A 13813-nucleotide genomic window follows, 5' to 3' on the forward strand; every position below is an offset into this window, starting at 1 on the left:
GCTGAAGTGAAAGCTGCAGCCACTCCCCCAAAAAACTTAAGCTGATGGGTGCGCTGACTTGATCTGGATCATCTCTGCAGAAAGCCCCCCTAAAATCTGTCAGCGTTTGCTCTCATAGCGACATTTACTGACAGCCAAGCACAAAGTCAATAGAAATGGGGACAAATTACTGTAAGCATCGATATTTGAGATGGGCGTGGTAAAGGGCTTTCATCCCATAATATGTTATTTCCATTTATTTTAAGCTTATTGACCAGAGGGCTTATCTATTGCATACCCATTAGTCAGTTGTTGATAAAACAATTTAGAGTCATTATTTGTCTAAATGTAACAAATGAACGTTATTAAACGATACGATCAACATAAAGCAATCCCACTGCTTATTTATTTTTGCTGAATTCCCTCCTATGTGATATACAGCAACCTCTACAAGTATTAGCATCATGTGTGGCTTAACATAAATTCATCTTTATTGCAGTTGCATAATCTCACACTGAAAAACAAAAAAAACCCTGACCTTTTAATTCTGTCTGTTTTCAGAGGGGCAAAAATAACAACTTCTTGTTTTAAATTATATTTATTATTTCACTGGTTTCACATTCGACATTCGAGTTTGTACACATATAAAAACTGTTTTTAACTCAATAAAACTGGTTCCTGGAATTTTAAAACTAAAATGTGTTGATATGTTCAACTTCAAATATGACCATCATTAGGGACATTTCTTCTGATGCTGTTATATATTTGTTGAACAAAAAAAGAGACAGATGCATGATTAAAAGAGTTAAATACCTGAAGTCAAGAGATAAATAGTTGAACTTTATCTTAAAACTAAGGAAGGTAGGAGAAAGATAAGAGAATACAAAAACATCATCAGATTTCACTGTAAAATTACAGCTTCCAGTTTACTGGAAGACTTTTGCCAACATTTTACCACAATAAATCAGTTATTGACCACAATGTGGAAAGCATTTTAAAGAAGCTTACAACCAGAACGTTTAAAGTGTACACAGAATTGGAAAACATTGCATGTGATTCCTTTCACTCTGTAATATTGCAGTACTAACACTAGAGTTTAGACACAGAGAAACAAAAGATTTCTGAAATAACTAAATAGAACATAAAAATGACCAGTATCCTTTTTGTGTTGTTCATCTCTAATGTTTTAAAAATGAAAGAACTTTCAACACTACAGAAAAAGGTCCAGGTAATACCTTCAAAAAGGACAGGTCAAACTGCATTTACCTTCCAACAGTGTCTGTCAAGTGTGCTTTGTTTTGCAGAGATTTGTCCACAGTCTATAATCTTTTGTTCTTCATGAAGCCCACCCTACATCGTTCTAGCTGCAGTCAAACAAACTGAGGTGAGCGTCTCTGGGCAAACGAGCAGGAAAGAGGAAGTAGCGTCTCCAACAGACAGACGCAGCAGGGGACAGACTAACTATAGCCACATCAATGACTAACTCTCACAGCAAGGACACCTCCCTTCACTTTGAAAAGAAAATAAATTAAACAACAAAGGGGGGACACACTGACATTCAGCGCCTTTCAGTTTATCGCAACAAATAACTGCTCATCATACATCCAGCACAGGATCATTGTTGAGTTCAGGAAGCAAAAAAGCAAAAGGCAGGGGAAAAAAAGGATGCAACAGTTAAATTAAGAAACACTTTGAGAAGAAAGTTTTCCTCTTGACAGGAATGATAAGTGCTACATGAAGCCCAGATAGTTCCCTCATCTCATGGCCTAATATGGTCATTCCAACACAGGAGGACACCTATCTTTGTACTTCTTCATGCATTACACACACAATCAATAATGGAAAAATATACACTGCGAAGGGCCTTAGTCGCACTGGCTACAAGCGGCATTGATTAATGATTTTGTGCCAGTTATGACAGCAAGGTGCACGCGCTGAAGGTAGTGGAAGGCCTTTTTAATAGTGCGGGGAGAGAATTAAATCAAACCCAGGAGGGCCTCCACTGGAAGGGAGAGATGCTGCATCTCTCTGCTCTAAATCACAGCTCTACTTAAGCCCAGCTCTCGCTTTCTCCATTTTTCTACATTATCAAAGGGAAACCTGTCAGTGCTGTCTGTGAGAAAGTTTACAAATCATGATTTATCAGAGAGGGGATCTCTTAAACACCTGTGTGAGAAAAGAAGTATCCCCTGCATTATAATGTATAGGCAAAAAAGTTTTTTCAGTCTCACCTGACTATAAGTGAAGCCTAGTATTTAAAAAATGAGAAGTCTACAACGTATTGTGATTTGATGTCTGTGTGGATAACTTTTCCTTTTGATTTCCTGTTTGACAGATGCAAAAATTGAACCCATTTCAAATTTTTTCAGCAAATGATAAATAAATCAATAATAAAAAAACATTCAGAGAAAGAATTCATATGAATAACTTATAAAAATGGCTTATCAAATTTACATTTTAAATGTAAACTTGTGCTTTGCTAAAGATTATCTGCTTAATGATACTTCTAGACCTGTTGGTGGAAACGCACCACTGATTAAAAATATAGAAAATAGATTTATACATTTACACAGATATAACAAAGTTTTAGAGTAGACCAATAAAGTTGGTGTCACAATATACATCCAGTTTATTTTGAAAGATTTGAATCAATATTTCTAAGCAAACATTATTTTTGCTCAACTTTTCCTCTTCCATCTTGTAAAGAAACAAATAATTTATTAGTGATTGCTTCTTGATATCAAGTTTGATTTGAGCATTCGCGCTCCTACTAAGCTGGTTATGGCAAAAATATTACTGAAATAGACTTGGATAAAAATTCATTCTAAAATGTGCATTTAAACCATTTACTTAACCAGTAATCTGTGGTATTCACCAACATCGACTTTCAATGCTAATGAAAGGCTAGAAAGTTGAAATATAGCATTAGGGCAGTCAGCAAACTAAGTAAAAGAATAAAAGGTTAATCTCAACTTTTCAAATCCATTCAAACAAAGTGCTGCGCAAACTTTCTCCCTTACAATTTCAGCTAATATTTCACAATGTTGACAATGACACTCCAAAAGCAATTCAGCTGCTTGCAAGTTGTACTTTAGCATTAGCAATATTGCTAAACAATTCAAGGCACAGAATGTTACTGAAATAATGCTAGACTTTAGAATTTGTTCCAACAAGTTCAAATTTGCATTTCATTGGGGTCAGCTTCCAAAGGGTTAAAAAGCCCAGCTTGCTAGCAAGTTTGACTTTAGCTTTAGCATTAGCATTGTTGCTAAACTAGTTAAGCTGGTTACAAACTTAAATTCTTGTTCCAACACTCAAAGCAAAAAAATTTATAATAATCCTTAATTTACTATCATTTTAAGTATGAGTAATGATTGTCTGAGCCAACATCTTGTTAAATTCTAATCAAATATAGATTTGCCTCAAAAATAGCAGCTACTGTTATTAGAATTTAGTAAAAATTGAAGACTGCATTATGCCAGATTAGAATTGTTGTATTTCACTACCCTCCCAAATTCCTTTTTGAATCAATCTGCATGATACAACACACATCTGCTTTGAGAATAATTTAAATTGCTCTAAAACTTTATGCCACGAGAACCCTAAAAACCGCAACCCAGTTTCAAGCCTTTTTGTGCAATACGTCTGGCAAAGCCACAGTGACTGGGGAGTGAGAAATCCTTCTTACTGGCCAACAAGGCCAAGTTGTGACAATTTTGTTCAGTAAATACTGCAGAAGAAAGCGACAGAGTGAAAGCCATGTGAGAGGAAGAAATGGGCACTCAGTCCCACTGTCTTCTCTTTGTTCCAAATTGAGAACTTTCTGTGCAGGAAGAAGCTTCCTCTTGAGTTGGTTGTAAAAGCTAGAACAAGAATAATTGAGTTCACTTCAGATTATTTATATAGCGCCAATTCACAACAAATGTCACTCCAGTGCAATTTAAAAGAAAAACAAGTCCAGTTCATATCTAAGAATAAAAAGCTCAATCAAAATCAAATCGATCCAATACCATTAAATAGAAAGATTCCAATTCAACTGTGCACTGTTCACTTTACTCCTAATAATGGGATATTTGCCAACTGCTGCTGTAAACACTAAACAATTATTTGGTTAAATAGTGCAAATATACAAAATGATAATATGTTAAAACTGTGAAAATTAGCAAATGGATTTAAAAGAAACTACACATTAAACACACAACATACGTGTTAAGCATTGTGCTTACACTGAGATGCGCAAAATCTACAAAAATGTGGTTCATTTCAATTTTTTATATTCTTATTCCTTTCAGCAGTGTTATTCTGAAGCATAACACTGAATGCATTTTGGTCTAAAATAAGCGTTAGGGTATAAATTGTTTTCGCACAGGAGGAAGGATACAAAAGAGCATTTAGTGTAATTTCTCATGCCTAAATAGCTGTGAGCCTAATCTGATCTGATTTGTGTTGTTTGTGGCCTAAACACGGCAAACGTTTGACAGTAACATTTTTGACAGGGTACTGAGATGTAAGGACAACGCTATCGTTAAAAGTCACTTAACTGCCCACTATATCTGCTTCAGAACAAGAAGCCCACGTTTCTTTTTTCATTTAAATGCTTTTAAAAACACATTTTCTATACACTCTTTAAGATTTCTAATGTGCCCAAAAAAATCTGTTTGATTGTAGGACTGATTGAATTATTTTGTCTGAATATGAAAGCATAATTTATGTTCATGAAGTAATTATGCATTTATTTTTTTTTATATCAAGCGCAGACATTTATTTATTATGTTTTTGGGTTTTTTTCTTTTTCACACACCCACATGCACACAAGGAAACCGGTCATGCTCTAAGGGAAGTCCGGGCTGTAAATGTGCACAATATTCCACATTATATACATGTCATTTCAGAGTGCACTCCAAGTGACACAGTGTCAAATCTGTGTGACAGATTTAGGTGAACGCTGGTGAAGGCAGCCCTGCGTGGGGACAGCGGCTTAGGGCTGACTAAAGAAGTAAGTACAAGATCTCCAGCAGGCAGAAAGGAACCCTGCTTGGTGTGGAGCCGATGCCTGTCCAAGCCCACCAACGCTGACAGCCACGCAATAACCTGACACCATTGCCATCTTCTGACTGCATTCACACACAACTCTGTAGTGTGCATCCATTACCGAGATGAGAAAATGAGAATACCAAATGCTACGGGAGGCAAAAATGAACTGCAACTTTTACAAAAGAATTATAAAAACATGAAGAGATTATTGCGATTGTTCAACTAAATGGCAGTTGAAGTTTAAAAAAAACAAACAACAGAAGTACTAAAGATTTTATTTATGAGGATGCCTTAATTTTTTTACCTTAATGGGATGTCTCCCTCTTATGGGTGCCACGGTAATCTGAAAGGCATACACAATCCATTTTAAATGCAAAAATAAGCAACATGACGGGTTTAAAATGTTCATATTTTTAACAAGAGTTATAAAACCATTTTGTAACAAAGACTTAAATAATGTTTAGTGAAAAGAGTAAGTTTAAATATTTCAAAGTCACTTTCATCATAGGCACATTTTAATACTGAAATTGTTTTGGATTTCCTTCACATTTATCCTGTTTGTATTCTACTGTATAGTTTTACTGAGGGTCATGATGTTAGTAGGATTGTTGCAGAAATGTGTGAGCTTCCTGACATCTAGTGGACAAATTCTAGATGTTTTAGTCTGTAGCAGGAGTTTACTTTTCCTTCTGTATCTGCAAAGTTAAATTAGTATCCATACTTCTAATTAGCAGAATGGGTCTGGTCAAATTATGCTGACAGACAAAGCAATATCCACAATATGTGGCTATATTTATTTAGTATTCTTTTCAGCTGTTGTATTTGACTTGTCCTTTTTTTTTGGATAGGCTCATCTGTTATACATATGCATCTTTAATAAGATAATTGATCAGCAAAAAACAGCCTAATTTTATTCCACATCATGTTTTTAGCATGAGTTAAAATGCCAAATAAACTCCTTAGGCCTTAGAGGATTATTATTTGAAAAACTAGAACGGCTGACCAACTCCTGTATAGTATCTGCATTCAGCACCAGGTCAAATCTACTTTTTTTCATGAATTATTGTATCAATGCAGTGGGGAAGACAAGGTTGCTTTAATAGCCTTCAGTCTGTCTGCTTTCCTAGGTATTTTCTTTCCAGTCTTCTGTCTAGACAATACCCATTACTGCAAGTACCAAAGTTTTTGGGATTGTGGGTAGGTACTAAATACTGCTGCATCTCAAAATCATTTCAATAAAGCTCGTCAGCAGAGGAAATCATAACTGAATAAGCAAAACATAATTTATGTGGCTCTCTACTCTTCCTCCAAACTCTTGACCCTGACTTGCCAATAAAATACAAAAATGACTTTATCAGAAAAGAGGACGTTGGCCGACTTTTCAGCAATCCAATTATCTTAGGTTAAACACTGTTGATGTTTTCTCTGGTTCTGCTATGTGAGTTAACTTATTATTAAAGTGCCATGCATTCAAACACTCTTTGCTGGAAAATTTGGTGACGCTTGTTGTTCAACGCAATAAAAGTCTAGACAAAGTGGTGCTAAAGTACATATTTCATTGTCAAAACAGATGTTAGCCAGAAGCGATAAGTGTGTTGCACATAAACAACCAGTGATTGCATTCCTTTTAAGTTTTTTATATGTACCCACCTTACAAATAAGTGTCGCTTCTTTTGTGATTTATTCCACTATGAATGCATCTGACATGACACCAGCTCCACCCCCATGCAGAAGTAGATCAAACCTCTGACAAAGAGTAATAGTGGCAGAGGAAGTCAAACTTAGTGCATTATTACCCAAGACATTTTTCTCCTTTTTGCCTTAAAAGCCAACACTGAGGCAAAGACAACACGCAAGAATATTCTCCAAGTCATACATCAGGTCTGTAAGATTATTGGCGGAAAACAATGGAGAAATCAGCATAGAAGCCCAAGTCTTTCTCTCCCACAGGACAAATTTGGGGCACAAAGTATCATTGGATGCGTGTGTGAAAGCTGTGTCAGATGTATTTTAAAAGTGCAAAAGCAGGTGAGTAATACTTTAAATAGTACAAGCTTGTAAAACTATGCGTTCATAAAAATACTTAGAATTAACATTAGCATAAAAAGTGCTTAAATGTTACTGTTGCAGATGTTAGCAGAGACACCTGAATTTACACATAAATTAAAGCATAACTACTAACTTACTGAGCTTTGATTTGACTATCATGCAGTGTCATCATGACAAAAAATGGGATGTTTACAACCAGGTACCTTTGTACATGTAGTAGCTGCCGTCGATCACAAGACCCTTTTCACAGCGACGTCACACAACTTCCGTTAAGGCTCTAAGCGATGTATCTTTACTTCCGGTGTGATTTTGCTTCTGGAAACCTGACTGAAAAAAAACACGGATACTCATTATCTTAAGGATATAATAAAAGGTAAGGTTAATAATAACAGTTAGATAGCTGTTATTACTCATTGTCAATTCACCATTCTCTATGTGTAAAATAAACAGCCTCCGATCGGAGAGTAAACCAGCTAGCAGCAACTTTAGCCACTGTTGGGAAAATATATACACCGCTGTCTGTCAGTGTTGTAACGTTAAAAGCTTCACTTTCTGTATAAACTGTAATAAAACAGTATTTACATGTTAGCCTTCATCAGTCATTGTCAATTCACCATTCTCCAACTGTATTTAAAGAAACCAGCCTCCGATCGGAGAGTAAACCAGTGAGCAGCAGCTTTAGCCACAGTTAAGAAAAATATACACCGCTCTGTCAGTGCTCTAACGTTTAGAGATTCACTTTATTTATCAACTTTAATAAAACAGCATTTAAGTGTTAGATAACCGTTATTACTCATTGTCAAACCAACATTCTCTGACTGTGTATATAATAAACAGCCTCCGATCGGAGAGTAAACCAGCTAGCAGCAGCTTTAGCCAGTTAGGAAACATAAACACCGCTGCCTTTCAGTGCTGTGTTGTTAAAAGTTTCACTAAAATCACTTATATCTTCCAACACTGATGTTTAGAAAAGCATTTTAAATATTGATTTAAGCGCCATCTGCCAAATAATTTACATATTTTGATGTGATTCATCATTTCTCCATTTGTTTTGTTGTCCATCTTTCTCAACAGTAGCTGACCTAACAACCCACCATATCTGGGATGATCTTTTTCCTCTGTCCATGGCAGGTTCAGTCAATCAGCTGTGGGACATCTGCTGCCTAGTCAAACTATCATGGGCCTCTTGATTTAAAAGGAGAAACCAGTTCAGAGCCTCCCTGCTCCTGCAAGTCACACTTCTTGGATGAACACTCATCCCTGTGTAGCTGTGTTAGAAAGAAAATCTTTGTGTATCTATTCTATTAATAAATAAATTGATGTGTAAAGTTCTGTAAAAACTATTGTTAATAGCTTCTCTTGAGTAATCTACATATGTGCAACTTTTACATTTAAATTGCTTCTTTTTTGTAAATTTTACACATCTGGCAACAAAGTATGTGGAGGAGAGGAAATGCTAAAATTAAAGCTGCCATTGTGGAACAAAGACATAAGGTTTGTGGCTGTTTCTTTAAAACATCTATTTAATAATTATATGGTTACTACATGGTTACTACATTACACAAACATAATTACTACAGTTAACGATTTAAGTCATTGATAGAGAAAATGTATTTAGAAAAGGAATATCAATTTTATTTCAACAGTATGTACTCAGGGTTTACAACTTAAGAAGACATCCATGTAGGGTCCTTGGCGGGTGCCAGTCTGCAGTGAACTGGTGGATGACAGAGACGATGCTATACTATAGTGAGCAGTTTGAAGCAGAAGTCCCACCATGTGATCCACAGGGTTTTCCCAGATGAGCACAAACTTCATGCACTTTGTTTCCACAAGCACCACAGCAGAATCAAGTGTAACCTGTTAAAAGGGATATAAAGTTGTTAATCATCAGAAACCATAAGAACTACAAGATAGATAGATAGATAGATAGATAGATAGATAGATAGATAGATAGATAGATAGATAGATAGATAGATAGATAGATAGATAGATAGATAGATAGATAGATAATCACATTTCTCCAATGAAACGTTAATATCTATATCTAAGACAGCGTCTTCCTCCTCATGTCTTGATCGTAGCAAGAGTTTAACTTCTCAGGACGTGATGGAGTAGCGGGTCTTTCGCATAACTCTCAAGTTTTGGACTTGTGGCTACAGGTAATGTCGCTACTTAGCGGGTGGTGAAACTAGCGTAGATGAGGAGGGTTTAATATGATCATGCATTTTACATGACGGGTGGCAACCCCAGTCTATACTATAAAAATCTGATTAAGATTAGAGCCTAAATACGTTCTATTTCCTAAACAGAAAGGCTACGTAATGTTAGCCAGCTAACAAATTGCTATTGCTATCCTAGCACATCAACTAACAGCTAGAAAAAACTAAAACATGTACCTTCGTAGTCAAACTGGCGTCAATCAGCGAGGAATTTGTCCAGTTTAGATGATGTTGATGAAGAAAAATAGTTTGCAAATAGTGATACATCTTTAAATCATATTTGTGGCAGCAGCTTTAGAGTCCAGAAACAGCGTTAACTACACACACCGGAACTAAAGATACACTGTTTTGAGCCATAACGGAAGTTGTGTGACGTCATGTGAAAAGGATCCGAGATCGGCAGCAGGCCTTGTTCCATTGCTTGTTTTCCAGACTCCATTTGGGTTTTTGGAAATGTAAAAAATTGTATTCCGCCCTTCTACACGCTCTGGGTAATGAGTGTCGGGTTTGCATGTTCCCCATTGACAAAGTTGGACAATAATTTCCTATTATTTTCCTCGAAATCTTTTATGAACGCACCACGTTAGCAACCTGTGCTACCCAACAATCCGTCCCGCATTACCGCTGCTCACGTGCATACCGATGTTACGTCACAAACTGCTTACTCAGCGTAGACGCCTCATGGAGCGCTGAGTCGCGTACGTAACAGCGTCCGCCATCTTCTATCTGGCAGCAGAGCTCCAGATAGAAGTCCTGTGCTGTGTGGACCTGTTTCAACCGTTTTACGAAATAAACTGGATTCATTGGCATTACCTTTCACAGGTAAGCGTGAAAGATCAGAATGACTTTGCAGCCAGAAATTCGCTTCTAAACAACCGAGAAATATTTCCTATGTAGCTTAATTGGTCAGAAGTGACCGCTAATTGTTAGCGTAGCAGCTAATGTTTTCATACTGTTATCTAATGAGAGAGCTGATGAGAAACCGCTGTTAGAGGAGAAGTTCAGGAAGTTCAGGAAACTCTAATTGTAATCAAAACATTATAAACTTAACACAAATTATAAGTTTTCAGGTCTAAAGTGAACACATGAACATAAAAATGTAAGTGTGACAATAAAACATGAAAGTGAGGATCAACGACAGAACATTCCCGTTCACTGCACCTTACAGGAACCTACAAAACAGAATAGAGCAATTGAACAGAGAAAGCATTTGTAGTTAAACAGAACAGAAAAATGGCAAATAAAAAAATAATACTTACAATTTTAAGACGTTGTGGACTCACCATGTATGTGACATCATAAGAACTGATGATGAATGGGACCAGATGCCTGGGGTGGAAAAACATTCCTGGGTTTCTTTGCCTGTTTATGTTAGAAGTAGAAAAAAAAATAGTCAGCAATGTCATAGAATCAGTTGATGTTGGCATTAACTATGAAGCTGTTTTAAGTGTGGACTTAAGGAGACAAACTACCTTAAAATCTTTCCATCCATGATCTGAACACACTGATCCTTGCAGGGTGGTGAGGGGGGCTGGTGGTGCCCATCTCCAGCAGCCATCAGATGAGAGGCAGGGTTCACCCTAGACAGGTCACGAGTCCATCACAGGGCCCTGAAAGCCAACAACAAATAAAATGCATGAAAGATAAATGTTAGATTAACAAGGAGAAAAATTATTTCCAGTTACCTTTAAATTAAAGCATGTTTATTAAGCACTTGGTGTTGGTAACACACCAGTTTTTGTTGCTGAAAATGTAGCTAGCTCCCCATTGAAAAAACAAACTTACATCATGAAGACGATGTGAAGGTTCATCCTCAGAGCTGGTTGGTGATCTGGTGGAGTCAGATCCTCTTCTGAGACAGAAAGTCTTTAGGTTTTCTAACACCCAATTTCTCTGGGTTTCTCTTTCATCTTCATTTGCTTAGTTAGACTGCAAACATATGTTGAAGATAAAATAATTGATGAACGAGTTAGAACAACAACCTCACAATATCAAAGTCTCTTTGTCTTATGGAGCTTAATTAAAACCAGGTTAGTTTATGAATTGAAGTATAAGTCACAACAAACAGCCTCAATGCAGTTATAACATGAAGCTGAATGATTCCTATTGTAATAATCATACAAGTCACAATAAAATTGATAAAATAATTATTTATGAAACCAACGTAAGTTATATATCTTTACTGCACTCTTCATAATTAAATGAATATAATTAATAAGCAAACTTACCACCAGCTAGCAACACTTAGCAGCCTTCGTCCCTTCGGTTCCTTTCATGACCCACATTTCATTTCCATCAGTTGTTGTCCCGTTGTGTTGTCGTCTAACTCGGACTAGGACGTCACTAGCTTGAATTTACCTAAATTAGAGACTATTGTTAAGGCCCTCTCTACTTTTAAGGCAATATTATGCGAGTAAAAATTGCGAATTTGAACAGCGTCTGTTATCTTCCCTGCGTTCAAGTTTTTTCTTCTCTTTGTGGCGTTTTTTAAATAAATGAAAACGTGCAATACCGCCACCATCTGGTCTGGAGTATGAACTGGAGCTAATGCCGTTGATTATAAGGTTTTACATCGCACATCTGAAAATTGATTGGATACTTTCTCAAAAATTACATCATGATTATCCTTTTTTTATTGTATGCAACTTTAATAAATAGTAAAAGATTATTAAGGCACTTAAAAATTCATACATATTAATTCATATTTTATTCACTTAAAGTATACTTTTATTTAATATATTAAAAGTGTATTTTGGTACAATTATGTTTGAGTGTGTTTAAAGTTCTAATTTCGAAATTGGTACAAGTGTATTTTTAGTATACTTCAGATATACTTATAGGTAGTACAGTTGATATTTAGTATACTTAAAGTGTACTTTCACAAATTTAAGTATGTTTGAAGTATACTAAAGTATACTTTTTTTTCACCTGGGTGACCCGCTCCATGAGGCGTCTACGTATTTATGTCTATGATCAGAACAACGTTGTGGGAGGTTTAGTTCTTTCAGAAAAGGGGCGTGTACGTCGGGACAAATAGCGACCGCCGATTGGTGAGTTGCTGACAAAGTCCCTATGATTGACAGGTGGAGTCGTGAATTATACTAATTGATACAGAAGTTACTTGATGTTAATATGAAGGTTTACCTTATAACCTTCAGGCCTTTTTTTCAAGGCAGTATATCAAACCACGTTAAAAGCCTTATATAAACAGGTTAATGGAGGGATGCTCCATTTATGATACACTGGCAAGGTTTTTAATTGTGCTATGATTATTGAAATCCAATATGACACTTAACAGTCAGAGATGGTGTAGAGAGTGTGATTGGTGGTCATTTAGACAGCAAACTAGACTAGAGCTTATTGAGGAAGCTTAGCTATTTCAAGGTTTGCCGCAAGATGTTGCATAGTTTCAAGAAGTATTGTTGAGACTGTCATATCTTCTTTTCTGATGGGGTAGCAGCATCAGAACCAAGGACAAAAAGAAATCTCAATAACCTTATTAAGAAGATGTTCTGCAAATGTAAAATTGACCAGTTGATAATCACCAACAGGTTTATCAAAAATCAAATAATCAGTTCATAAGTGAAAGACCAGTCTTTGTTTTGTTGTCTGCAGTTGGTCCAGAATTCATCTGCCTGCCTGCTAACTGGGACCAGACAATATCCTGATTTTGCTTTTTCTTCCTGTTTCTTTTAGAATTGTTTTTAAGATTTTGTTTTTAAATATCTTTATTGTCTGGCATTTCCTCACCTTACTGAGCTTTTATAGTCACATATCCGGAGTAGATCTTGACGATATCAAAAGCTTTTACCTGTTCTCAGGATTTGGGTTGTGACTTTTTTCAGTTGCAGTTAAGCTCTGGAACAATCCCCATTGTATGTGAAGTCTGCTGAATTTTATGATTTTATGGTTTTAAGTCTCTTTTAAAAACTCATCGTTTTAAATTCCAGGGAACCTTTGTTTTCTGACTTCATTGCTTATTCTCTTAACTGTATATTTTGCACAGTTTTATTATTATTTCCATTATTTGTTTATACTTTTAGTTTTGATGTACACGTGCGGCACTTTGTTCTTTTTAAGAGCTTAATAAATAAACAATGATGATGATGAAAGACGAACATAGGAAAGAGACAAAGTAAATGAGAGAACACAGGATGGAGCACAAAGGGGAAAGATAGATTAATAAACGAACTATTGCAAATAAATAAGATAAAATGACAAGATCTAATAAACAAAATAAACAGAAACTCCAGAAATCCCCAAAGTTCTAACAAGCATGACTTTTAAATTCTAGAGTTGCATGTATTTTGAATGTATAAGGGTGTGGGTTGTTGTTCAGATGTTTTTCCAGTTTGAGCTAGTCTTATTTTATCAAAAATGAATAGTGTGGAACAAATTATGCAATCTTGTTTACTTTAGACCGGATTTAAATAGATGTTGGAACCTGCTGTAGATGAGATTATTCTAAATCAAATCACTTGATCTGGAACAGGGGGTAGTTTCTAGTTTACCATGAATGTTTCAGTAAA

The 13813-nt window shown here is 36.0% G+C and overlaps 3 long non-coding RNA genes across 6 annotated transcripts in view; 1 reads left to right on the forward strand and 2 right to left on the reverse strand.

Annotated features, from left to right (window-relative positions):
- Window positions 1-7356, reverse strand: part of LOC103461678 (uncharacterized) — a 47131-nt gene extending 39775 nt beyond the window's left edge. For both annotated transcript variants that reach the window (XR_014086060.1, XR_014086061.1), the window contains exons 1-3: window positions 7266-7356; window positions 6664-6759; window positions 5318-5356 (exon numbers count right to left, since the gene is read on the reverse strand). This is a non-coding gene — a long non-coding RNA (uncharacterized LOC103461678). The remainder of the gene's footprint in view (window positions 1-5317; window positions 5357-6663; window positions 6760-7265) is intronic.
- Window positions 7339-8363, forward strand: LOC145550175 (uncharacterized). Its single transcript, XR_014086062.1, has 2 exons — window positions 7339-7435; window positions 8137-8363. It is a non-coding gene; the product is annotated as an uncharacterized LOC145550175 (long non-coding RNA).
- A 23-nt stretch (window positions 8364-8386) lies between these two features.
- Window positions 8387-11934, reverse strand: LOC145550173 (uncharacterized). 3 transcript variants are annotated; one of them, XR_014086058.1, is made up of 6 exons: window positions 11513-11934; window positions 11070-11213; window positions 10757-10894; window positions 10544-10646; window positions 9462-10456; window positions 8387-8922 (listed from the first exon to the last, which is right to left on the reverse strand). It is a non-coding gene; the product is annotated as an uncharacterized LOC145550173 (long non-coding RNA). The 3 variants fall into 3 exon arrangements; XR_014086056.1 differs by having other exon boundaries at window positions 8387-10456; window positions 11513-11923; XR_014086057.1 differs by having other exon boundaries at window positions 8387-10456; window positions 10568-10646; window positions 11513-11922.
- Between the last annotated feature and the right edge of the window lie 1879 nt (window positions 11935-13813).

The sequence above is a fragment of the Poecilia reticulata genome, chromosome 2, assembly GCF_904066995.2.
Source record: "Poecilia reticulata chromosome 2, P_reticulata-male-v2, whole genome shotgun sequence".
Taxonomy (NCBI): domain Eukaryota; kingdom Metazoa; phylum Chordata; class Actinopteri; order Cyprinodontiformes; family Poeciliidae; genus Poecilia; species Poecilia reticulata.